The sequence below is a fragment of the Podarcis muralis genome, chromosome 16 (genome assembly GCF_964188315.1).
Source record: "Podarcis muralis chromosome 16, rPodMur119.hap1.1, whole genome shotgun sequence".
Lineage (NCBI taxonomy): Eukaryota > Metazoa > Chordata > Lepidosauria > Squamata > Lacertidae > Podarcis > Podarcis muralis.
Window position 1 is genome coordinate 2103588 of NC_135670.1, and position 12314 is coordinate 2115901.

The window sequence follows — 12314 nt, forward strand, 5'->3', positions numbered from 1 at the left end:
ATAGATGATAGATAGATAGATAGATAGATAGATAGATAGATGATAGATTAGATAGATAGATAGATAGATAGATAGATAGATAGATAGATGATAGATAGATAGATGATAGATAGATGATAGATGATATAGATAGATATATAGATAGATAGATGATAGATAGATAGATGATAGATAGATAGATGATAGATGATAGATAGATATAGATGAGAGATGATAGATTAGATTAGATAGATAGATAGATAGATAGATAGATAGATTAGATAGATAGATGATAGATAGATAGATAGATAGATAGATAGATAGATAGATAGATAGATGATAGATAGATAGATAGATGATAGATAGATAGATAGATAGATGATAGATAGATATAGATAGATAGATATAGATAGATAGATAGATAGATAGATAGATGATAGATAGATAGATAGATAGATAGATAGATAGATAGATGATAGATACAGATAGATAATAGTTAGACAGATAGATAGTAGATAGATAGCTAATTTAGCAGCTGCCCCGAGTGGCTGGGGCAACCCAGTCAGATGGGTGGGGTGCAAATAATAAAATTGTTATTGTTATTGTTAATCAGGTTCTCCACCTTACTAACCAGACATCAGGATCCTCTTGCACAGGGTATGACATGCTCTCGCAGGAGTATCCCAGGAATTTGCTCCATTTCAACCACACATGGTAGAAATCATCCAAGTTATTTGCAGATAAAATGCAATTGTGCCGTGTATTGAAATATAGGCATCTTGTCCACCCTGCCTTCTCTATCCCACAACTTCAAAAGGACGAAGAAAAAGAATTTTGGGCCCCTCCGGATAGTGTTTGTTTGTTTGTTTGTTGGGGGGTCAGTTCTTTAGTCGTTTAGTCGTGTCCGACTCTTCGTGACCCCATGGACCAGAGCACGTCAGGCACTCCTGTCTTCCACAAGGGTCGGTTGGTAGGTGAGTGTATTCTGCAACATGTCATTGATGCAATGACAGTACATTAGGGGCGGATTGATCCTGGATCATTCAGACCTCATTCTGTAGGGCCATAAGGAACCCCGCCCCCCAACAGCCTTTCTGAGAAAGGAGAGGTCCGCCAGGAGAACAAAGCTGGCATTAAGGGGCCTCTCAAATGTTTCTTCAAGGTTGTAAATAGATAAGGAGGACTCAAGAATGCACGTTGCCGTGGCGTGGTGGGGCCATTGCATGGATGAGGGGGGCAATGCCCATGTAAGGACATAGAAACTTACTATAACTTTCTATTTCCCAGAAATCAGGTGGTTTACAAGAAATCAGGTGGTTTAGTATTCTGCAAATGTATAAAAAGTTGGCACACTCAGAATTGGGTGTGCAGATTGCGAGCTTATTGCGCTGCACCTTTGCTATGTATGTGCATTTCAAATAAATTCTGTTGTATCCTGCAAGGTCATTTGCCACTTTGTGTGAATCTGTGCCAAATTGTGACCAAATTTGCAGATGACACCAAACTGGGAGGGGTGGCTAACACCCCACAGGACAGGATCACACTTCAAAACGACCTTGACAGATTAGAGAACTGGGCCAAAACAAACAAGATGAACTTTAACAGGGAGAAATGTAAAGTATTGCACTTGGGCAAAAAAAATGAGAGGCACAAATTCAAGATGGGGGACACCTGGCTTGAGAGCAGTACATGTGAAAAGGATCTAGGAGTCTTGGTTGACCACAAACTTGACATGAGCCAACAGTGTGACGCGGCAGCTAAAAAAGCCAATGCAATTCTGGGCTGCATCAATAGGAGTATAGCATCTAGATCAAGGGAAGTAATAGTGCCACTGTATTCTGCTCTAGTCAGACCTCACCTGGAGTACTGTGTCCAGTTCTGGGCACCACAGTTCAAGAAGGACACTGACAAACTGGAACGTGTCCAGAGGAGGGCAACCAAAATGGTCAGAGGCCTGGAAACGATGCCTTATGAGGAACGGCTAAGGGAGCTGGGCATGTTTAGCCTGGAGAAGAGGAGGTTAAGGGGTGATATGATAGCCATGTTCAAATATATAAAAGGATGTCACATAGAGGAGGGAGAAAGGTTGTTTTCTGCTGCTCCAGAGAAGCGGACACGGAGCAATGGATCCAAACTACAAGAAAGAAGATTCCAGCTAAACATTAGGAAGAACTTCCTGACAGTAAGAGCTGTTCGACAGTGGAATTTGCTGCCAAGGAGTGTGGTGGAGTCTCCTTCTTTGGAGGTCTTTAAGCAGAGGCTTGACAACCATATGTCAGGAGTGCTCTGATGGTATTTCCTGCTTGGCAGGGGGTTGGACTCGATGGCCCTTGTGGTCTATTCCAACTCTATGATTCTATGATTCTATGACCAGATATGGAACAGGTCCTTCATTTCCACTGTGTTAGTTACTCTGTGATGCTTCCCCAATGCTACTGAAATGTTGCCATCTGGAGGGACACTCTTACACTGCAACACAACAAAAGCAGGACAGAAAAATAAATAAACCAGGACATTTGTGAAAGCAAAAATGATTTCAGCAGAAAGTTATGGGACATATTCTGATTGGAAACGAAGCAGCATGTCTGCTCCAAAACTTTTGCAGGCAGAAACACTATTGAAAGTGGAACCACATACAATTGCCCTGATTCCCACTGTAAGCACATCTTATCATGAATGCGCAATGTCTAGGGGGCCTTGTTTTCCTTCCCATTTGTTCTCCAAAATCACTCGCATCTTTTCAAAGTTTTATATTGTGGGAGTCTTACTGCCCTAAAGCAATCCAATTGCCGCCGCCTTAGTCTGACATTGTTGATGCAACACAGTTGATGGTGCAAAATCAGGCATCTGATTAAGCTATTGCAACATGTAATTTAAATTTTTGCGGCTTTCTTTTTTTAAAAAAACAAAACACGACACAACTTTGCAGTGTTTCCTTTTAATGTTCCTTCTGGCACTGCTTCTGCTGCAAGCCGTGGCTTGCGATTCTCACACTGCTGATTTCCCTGTGTTATGAAAACTCTTCTCATTCCAAATGATCATTTTTTCATGGTTGGCCATGCATAAGTGCAGAAAAGCTTGATCAGCAAAGCTTTAGCATTGTCTGTCTCCATCCTTCCTGCAAATTCTGCTTGCACATCCTGGTCGAGCCACGGAGATGCAATCTTCTCTGTGCCCTTAAACCTCGGATAAAAAGGTAAAGGGACCCCTGACCATTAGATCCAGTCGTGACCGACTCTGGGGTTGCGGCACTCATCTCGCTTTACTGGCCAAGGGAGCCGGCGTACAGCTTCCGGGTCATGTGGCCAGCAGGACTAAGCCGCTTCTGGCGAACCAGAGCAGTGCACGGAAATGCCGTTTACCTTCCCACCAGAGTGGTACCTATTTATCTACTTGCACTTTGACGTGCTTTCGAACTGCTAGGTTGGCAGGAGCTGGGACTGAACAATGGGAGCTCACCCCGTCGTGGGGATTCGAACCGCCGGCCTTCTGATCGGCAAGTCCTAGGCTCTGAGGTTTAACCCACCGTGCCACCTGTGTCCCTAAACCTCGGGTAGAATTGCACAATTTTAAACAAAATGAAAATATTGACAGAGTGCTCCTGAGCATACACTGAGTATATACCTTAAACTGGGTTTCCTGGACTTCATTTTTTATTTTTTTAAAAGCATTCCAAAATGCAATCCCTACAATTTCACAAGCTTTGCTTAGAGTTCTCTCTCTTGATCTGGTATTCAGTTCCCTCTGCTGGTCATAGCTGAGAAATGCTTTTATCTCATTGGTCATATGGATATTGATGCTGTCATATTTTTTTAAAAGGTTTTTAAGATAGTATTTTATCATTTTATCTTTGTAAGCTACACAGTGAATTGTGATTATTTAGTGTCCCATATAATGAATGAATGAATGAATGAATGAATGAATGAATGAATGATCTCCTGTGTCCTTTTAAAATGTGGGTTTTGGGGATGGGGGGGTTATTGGGTTGTTGGTTTTGTTTTGTTTTGTGGGGAGGGGGGAAATGGGAGGGAGCATGATGTATCTTTGATAAATTGTTATGTTGAAATTCCTAATTAAAAAAATAATAGAATAGTGCATGCCGCAGCGAGACTCCTCAAGGGGTCTTTGCCACGGGATCACATTCACCCGGTGCTATACCAGCTGCACTGGCTCCCGGTGGAGCACAGGATCAGTTTTAAGGTGCTGGTTTTAACCTTTAAAGCCCTATACGGCCTAGGACCCTCGTACCTTCGGGACCGCCTCTCCTGGTATGTCCCACAGAGGACCTTACGGTCTTCAAATAAAAACATCTTGGAGATCCCAGGCCACAGAGAGGTTAGGCTGGCCTCAACCAGAGCCAGGGCTTTTTCGGCTGTGGCCCCGATCTGGTGGAACGCTCTGTCCCAAGAGACTAGGGCCCCGTGGGACTTGACATCTTTCCGCAGGGCCTGCAAGATGGAGCTGTTCCACCAGGTCTTTGCCCAAGGCACAGTCTGACCCCATCCTTTGGTAATCCTCACAGAACTCTAGCCCAATGGTTGTCATTAATTTGACTCAGAATTGATTTTAGAATGAATTGATTTTAGAGTGTATTTCAATTAATTGATTGTCGTTTTATGTAAACTGTGTTATTTTTACTGTTGTTATCCGCTTTGAGCCCAGCTTCGGCTGGGGAGAGCGGGATATAAATAAATAAAAAGTATTATTATTATTATTATTATTATTATTATTATTATTATTATTGACAGTCCTGGCCAAATACTGTATGGTATGTGCTGCCAGTGTGACTCCAGGCGTTTGGCCTCAAGAGACTGGCTGCCCAATGCATTGTGGGAGATAATTCCCTAGGGACGGAAATAACCTCACGGCCAGCTTTTCAGTCGCCACCTCCCTGGAGAATTCCATAGGCAAGAAAGTTTGATGAGTGGAAAATCACGCAAGGATGCCTGGGTGAGGAATACTGCGAGGAACATTCCCCTGGAGGTTATTCATGCTGTTTTGACTCCTTCTCACCACAAAGTATTGCTTCAGCACCCGAGTATGATGTACACAGCAGTAACCACAGCACTGTGCAGGTGTTGATTGTTATCGGCAGACTGGGAAGAGATGAAAATATTTGGGTATCTGGGTAGAGAGGGACTGAATAGTCTGTGCCTATTTCACCCCTTGTAAGTTTATTTCTAATAAAATGCAACAAAGTATAACAGCAGATGTACAAAAACAGTATATCTGGAACTGAACATAGAGGAAGGTAATGTTGTGTAGTGGTTAGAGTGTAGTGCTAGGACCTGGCAGGGGCTGATGGGAGCTGCATTCCAACAATCTGGAGGGACACAGATGTTCCCCACCACTTTATGGAACGAAAAGGAGCATAGTCGGACAAAGAAGACCCATTACCTTCTCCGAAGTTACTCCAAGTTACTCTTCCAACAAAGTAACACAACCCAGACTTTGTTGGAAGATTCGGAACAGGTAAAGGGTGCCAGGAGCTCGTCCTATAGTTGAGTAGGACCCTGGCAGAGAGACATGCCCAACTGGCATATTCTCTCCCTCCTGGTCGTTCGTTCGGGAGCTTCAAAAGCTTTCTTCAGCCCGAATATCACAGCGACCAATGCCAACAGACAACGGCACACTTAGGGATCCGCAGAGTCTTCACAGTTTGCGTAACAGACCTCAGCAACTCAGCATTTTGGCTAATCGACTTTATTTACATATAAACACACACGGAGCACTGCAACATGGCTCCCTCTCTCTCTAGCATCAGACAGCAGAGAGAAAAGGAACAAAAGACAATAGTCCCACTGCACGGAACACAGCAACACAAACATCCTGTCTCCGTCACTTCCCACTCGGTAGAGTCAAAACATACAACGTCATGCGATAAACAATAATCCCATGACTGCAATCACGGAGCAGGAAGTCTAACAAAGGGAAATATAGTAAGCCCACAACTTATGCACAATTTAACTTGCGTGCATTCAACTTTCTGCTCTCAGCAAAAAAATAAAAAATAAAATAAGACTGGGACTGGGGACGGAAAGAAGGCAGGCATCTGGGGGGGAGACTTCACACCCACCCATAGGATCTAACTTCTAGGGGCCAAGGTCCCTTTGATCTCCCCAATAAAACATTTGAGGGGCGCTTCGTATGGTATGTGACGCTGGTCTGGGACCGTAATAAATTTCATTTCAAAATATTTGGGGGGGGGGTAGGGGCCCCAAAGTTGAAGCGCATTGCCATTCAGATCCTGTGTGTGTGTGTGTGTGTGTTATGTGATCCATTGGGTGGAGCGGGGCTTATCTTCCCTCCACCTGTAGCGTTCCCAAAACAAGGAAGGATTGGACTATGATTAATAGAATACACACGAGGCTTGACCAGCAAGACTCTGGGAGGAGGTGCCAATAATAATAATAATAATCCTGTCCACCCCTCGGCCCAGGTCGTTTTATTCACAAAAGAACTTTTTTCACAGTGTTCGTAAGAACCAATCAGATTTCCTTTGAGCATTTCAAAAAACCCCACGATGGGACAAAGTCAGATAAGAAGAAATTCTTTCAGCTACAAAGAAACTATTTCCTACTTGAGCATGCAAATGTAGTTCAGAGTAAATAAAATAGGAATAAAGGGAGGGATGCGTTCATTAAAACCGCAGAGGTCATAAACAGGAGTAAACAGGAGAAGAATGATGGGAGTATTTACCATCTCCTTGTGAACTCTCTTCCTGGCCCTTAAGATCTATCTAAAGATTAACAAACCCTACATCAAAGTTACAAGCGCCGCGGGTGGCGCTGTGGTCTAAACCACAGAGCCTAGGACGTGCCGATCAGAAGGTCGGCAGTTTGAATCCCTGCGACGGGGTGAGCTCCCGTTGCTCGGTCCCTGCTCCTGCCAAGCTAGCAGTTCAAAAGCACGAAGTGCAAGTAGATAAATAGGTACCGCTCCGGCGGGAAGGTGAACGGCGTTTCCGTGCACTGCTCTGGTTCGCCAGAAGTGGCTTAGTCATGCTGGCCACATGACCCAGAAGCTGTGCGCCGGCTCCCTCGGCCTATAGAGTGAGATGAGCGCTGCAACCCCGGAGTCGGCCATGACTGGACCTAATGGTCAGCGGTCCCTTTACCTTTACATCAAAGCTACCTTCTATCTTTATGTACTGAGGGTGCCTGCTGAACAACTGGCCTGTGTGTTTAGAACGCTTATACATGCCTGTCAGGCATAGAGAAAGCAAATGACAGAGGTGCAGAGGCTTGTGGGATTTGATCAGAAATCACTGTCAATGAATCAAACCCAGTCAACGCAATGCTTTCATCGCGGACACGTTAAGCGGTTTTTAGTAGCAATGGTATAAAGGAATATGTAAAATGGTTTGTTAACAGGTGATAATATAAAGCTATAATATATTAAGATAAAAGATTAAGATAAAATCAAAGAGGGAAAGGATTTGCTGAATTAATTAATTGAACTGGAATACAAAAAAGGGAGGTGTGAGGAGGTCAGGGAAACAAGCAAATGAAAGATAAGACTTGGGAAAACGGATCTGTTTTTAACTGTTTTTATTTTGTATTTTTCTTTTTTTCTTTTTTTTTGTAAAATGTTGAAATTTCAATAAATATCTTTTTTTAAAAAAAAAATGCTTTCATCGCAGACACAATGGCTTGCTCCGCATTTCATAATTCCTCATAGCAACCCCACCTGACCCCCACACTCTGGATATCTGCACCCCTACATCTCACCATTTTTTATTCAAGTTGCCCCCCCCCCCCCCCACACACACACCATTGCAACCAATGTTACTTTGACTATACGCGATTTTGGCTTTAGGCGTGATCTCTTCGACATAACTCCTGTGTGAGTTGCGAGCGTCTCTTCACACAGCTCATAATCAAACTGTGGAACTCCCTCCCACAGGAGGAAAAGTCTACCGCCAACTCGGATGGCTTTCAAAGAGGACTGGACAAATTAACAGAGGGCAAAGCTATCAAGGGCCACTAGTTGACCACCACTATTTTCTGCTGGCAATGTTTCTGAAGACCAGGTGCTGCAGGTAGAATCATAGAATAGAATCCTAGAGTTGGAATAGATCACAAGGGCCATGGAGTCCAACCCCCTGCCAAGCAGGAAACACCATCAGAGCACTCCTGACATATGGTTGTCAAGCCTCTGCTTAAAGACCTCCAAAGACGGAGACTCCACCACACTCCTTGGCAGCAAATTCCACTGTCAAACAGCTCTTACTGTCAGGAAGTTCTTCCTAATGTTTAGGGGGAATCTTCTTTCTTGTAGTTTGGATCCATTGCTCCGTGTCCGCTTCTCTGGAGCAGCAGAAAACAACCTTTCTCCCTCCTCTATGTGACATCCTTTTATATATTTGAACATGACTATCATATCACCCCTTAACCTCCTCTTCTCCAGGCTAAACATGCCCAGCTCCCTTAGCCGTTCCTCATAAGGCATCGTTTCCAGGCCTTTGACCATTTTGGTTGCCCTCCTCTGGACACGTTCCAGTTTGTCAGTGTCCTTCTTGAACTGTGGTGCCCAGAACTGGACACAGTACTCCAGGTGAGGTCTGACCAGAGCAGAATACAGTGGCACTATTACTTCCCTTGATCTAGATGCTATACTCCTATTGATGCGGCCCAGAATTGCATTGGCTTTTTTAGCTGCCGCGTCACAGGTGAAAGTGCTCTTGCGCTCCTGCTTTCTGGTTTCCCACAGGTATCTGCTTGGCCACTGTGAGAACAGGATGCTGGGCTAGATGAGCCACTGATTCAGCAGGCTCTTATCATCATCATCATCATCATCATTTATTACTTATCCCTTATTCCTCTTCTTATACCCAACTCTACCTCTCTTTTAAATCAGAACCAGTGAAGGCGGTGAAGGTCCTGTGTGAGTGCCTGGAGGCGGTTGGAGGATGGATGGCGGCTAACAGATTGAGGTTGAATCCTGACAAGACAGAAGTACTGTTTTGGGGGGACAGGAAGCAGGCGGGTGTGGGGGATTCCCTGGTCCTGAATGGGGTAACTGTGCCCCTGAAGGACCAGGTGTGCAGCCTGGGAGTCATTTTGGACTCACAGCTGTCCATGGAGGCACAGGTCAATTCTGTGTCCAGGGCAGCTGTTTATAAGCTCCATCTGGTACGCAGGATGAGACCCCACCTGCCCGCGGACTGTCTCGCCAGAGTGGTGCATGCTCTGGTTATCTCCCGCTTGGACTACTGCAATGCGCTCTACGTGGGGCTCCCTTTGAAGGTGACCCGGAAACTGCAACTAATCCAGCATGCGGCAGCTAGACTGGTGACTGGGAGTGACCGTCAAGACCACATAACTTGAAAGACCTACACTGGCTCTCAGTACGTTTCCAAGCACAATTCAAAGTGCTGGTGCTGACCTTGAAAGCCCTAAACAGCCCTGGTCCAGTATACCTGAAGGAGTGTCTCCATCCCCATCATTCAGCCTGGTCAATGAGGTCCAGCATTGAGAGCCTTCTGGCGGTTCCATCGTTGCAAGAAGTGAGGTTACAGGAAACCAGGCAGAGGGCCTTCTCGGTGGTGGCGCCCACCCTGTGGAACACCCTCCCACCAGATGTCAAAGAAATAAAGAATTATCAGACTTTTAGAAGACAACTGAAGGCAGCCCTGTTTAGGGAAGCTTTTAATATTTGATGAATCATTGTATTATAATATTCTGCTGGAATATGCCCAGAGTGGCTGGGGAAACCCAGCCAGATGGGCGGGATATAAATATTATTGTTATTATTGTTATTATTATTATACATTTACCAACCTCACTTCCTCTTAAACAAGCAAATAATCTTTTGAAGGCAGAGAAGGGATCCTCTGTTTTGTTTTCCCCACTGCACATCCGAGTTCAGAAAAGATCTCTTGGCGGCAAGTTATTTGTTCAGGATCTACTCATCTTCCTTTTGGAGTAATTGCACCTTGGCAGGCACAGATTGCATTAGGAGAAGGGAAAAAATTAAAATAGAACTCTGCTTAGGAACACAGGGTCATGGGACACCTCTAAGCCGAAAGCCTCGCCTAGGAATGTCGTCCCTATCATTAGTCAGGAATTTAAAAGCCATTATTCGATGCAGGTCTATCTCCACAACATTGTCAGGAGGCTATTTTTGGTTCCCTGTCCAGATGCTGATTCACAGCGGATGTTTAAATGGTCCAATGGATCTGCCCTGCTCTGTAATTTAAATTGTTTCTGGGTTTAATGAGCACCTGCGACCGGCAGATAGTGTTCACACCTTAGGAGGAGGGAATGTTCTCATCCCTGGCCATCAAAGGGCTGCGGTGATGTAAGAAGACTTGGCCCATCGCTGTCGTTTCAAAGGGAATCATTCAAATGCCGCTAACAAGGATGTGTTGGGAAAGAACTCTGTAAAAAAAATAAAAATGCTTTTTTTTGGTGTGTGTGTTTTAAAAAAGATATATTTTTTTTTTTACCAACCACCAAAAGACAAACAGTGAAACCCCCCAGGCGACTGATACATTGGGTATACAATATTCAATAATATGTTGTTGTTGTTGTTGTTTAGTCATGTCCGTCTCTTCGTGACCCCCTGGACCAGAGCACGCCAGGCACTCCTGTCTTCCACTGCCTCCCGCAGCTTGGTCAAACTCATGCTGGTAGCTTCGAGAAAACCATCCAGCCATCTCGTCCTCTGTCGCCCCCTTCTCCTTGTGCCCTCCATCTTTCCCAACATCAGGGTCTTTTCCAGGGAGTCTTCTCTTCTCATGAGGTGGCCAAATTCTTGGAGCCTCAGCTTCAGGATCTGTCCTTCCAGTGAGCACTCAGGGCTGATTTCCTTCAGAATGGAGAGGTTGGATCTTCTTGCAGTCCATGGGACTCTCAAGAGTCTCCTCCAGCACCAGAATTCAAAAGCATCCATTCTTCGGCAATCAGCCTTCTTTGTGGTCCACCTCTCACTTCCATACATCACTACTGGGAAAACCATAGCTTTTACTATACAGACCTTTGTTGGCAAGATGATATATTGCTTGTCTCCCAAGAAGCAGGCGTCTTTTAATTTCGTGGCTGCTGTCACCATCTGCAGTGATCATGGAGCCCAAGAAAGTCAAATCTCTCACTGCCTCCATTTCTTCCCCTTCTATTTGCCATGAGGTGATGGGACCAGTGGCCATGATCTTCGTTTTTTTGACGTTGAGCTTCAGACCATATTTTGCGCTGTCCTCTTTCACCCTCATTAAAAGGTTCTTTAATTCCTCCTCACTTTCTGCCATCAAGGTTGTGTCATCTGCATATCTGAGGTTGTTGATATTTCTTCCGGCAATCTTAATTCCAGCTTGGGATTCATCCAGCCCAGCCTTTCGCATGATGAATTCTGCATATACATATTCAATAATATTCAACAAGAAATGCTTTTTATTATCTTCTCAAGTTGAGCGACAAGCATGGCCCATCAAAAAATTATCAAAAGGGTAAAGGAAATACTAGACTCCAAGCAACTGATCAAAATCAGAAACAAGAATGCCAAGAAGTTTCCATGTGCAGACTCCACAGATAAATGCCCCCCCCCCCCCCGATAAATGCAGCTATACAGTATTTAAAAGAGTAAGAAGAGATAACAAACATTTAACAGATCTACATAAGTATGCCCTGGGGACTTTCCTCTTGCAGTATGAAACATTTGTATAAGCGCCACCAGTCTCTTGCAAATGTGGCTCCACGTTAATTTCCCCTGTTCTTAGTTTGTTCTTTCCACCTGTCTGTCCCGGGAGACAATAGAGGAGTGAAGTCAAACTGTTGGAAAGTTGCATTGCCTGATATAAGAGAGACATGCTTTGTTGCAGCTGGGGCAGGAGTAGGCACCCGTTTGCGCTGCTGCAGATGCACGGTGATATTTCTTCTCTCTGCGCTCCTCTCTCTACTGGTCACTGCTGTGGACGCACAACATCGCTGTCTTTCTCCAGGCACTGCAGCCGCCTGCAAGGGCTTCCCCACACGGCAAGGTTGGTGTTGCCAGCCTTTGTGTCATGTATGCAGACATCCACCAGGGCCTTCTCAGTGGTGACTCCGAGCTGGTGGAATGCTCTGTCCCATGAGCCCAGGGCCCTGCAATCAAACTGGCCAGGTGCCTTTCTGATACAAAAGTAGCTTTGAAATAAGGGGGGGGGATTAGCTTTGGTCGTTGAGCAGATGTAAGACTAGTGCTTCATCTTCCTCAAAGCCACTTCTGCCCTGCAGATGAGGTGGGGTTGCGAGCTTCATGCTCCCAGCCCCCGCGCGATTGGGGAAATCCCCAGCAGTGTCACCCCCTGGCTAGCCAATCGGCTGGCTCTGGGGGCATGTCCTGCCCTATTTAACGGA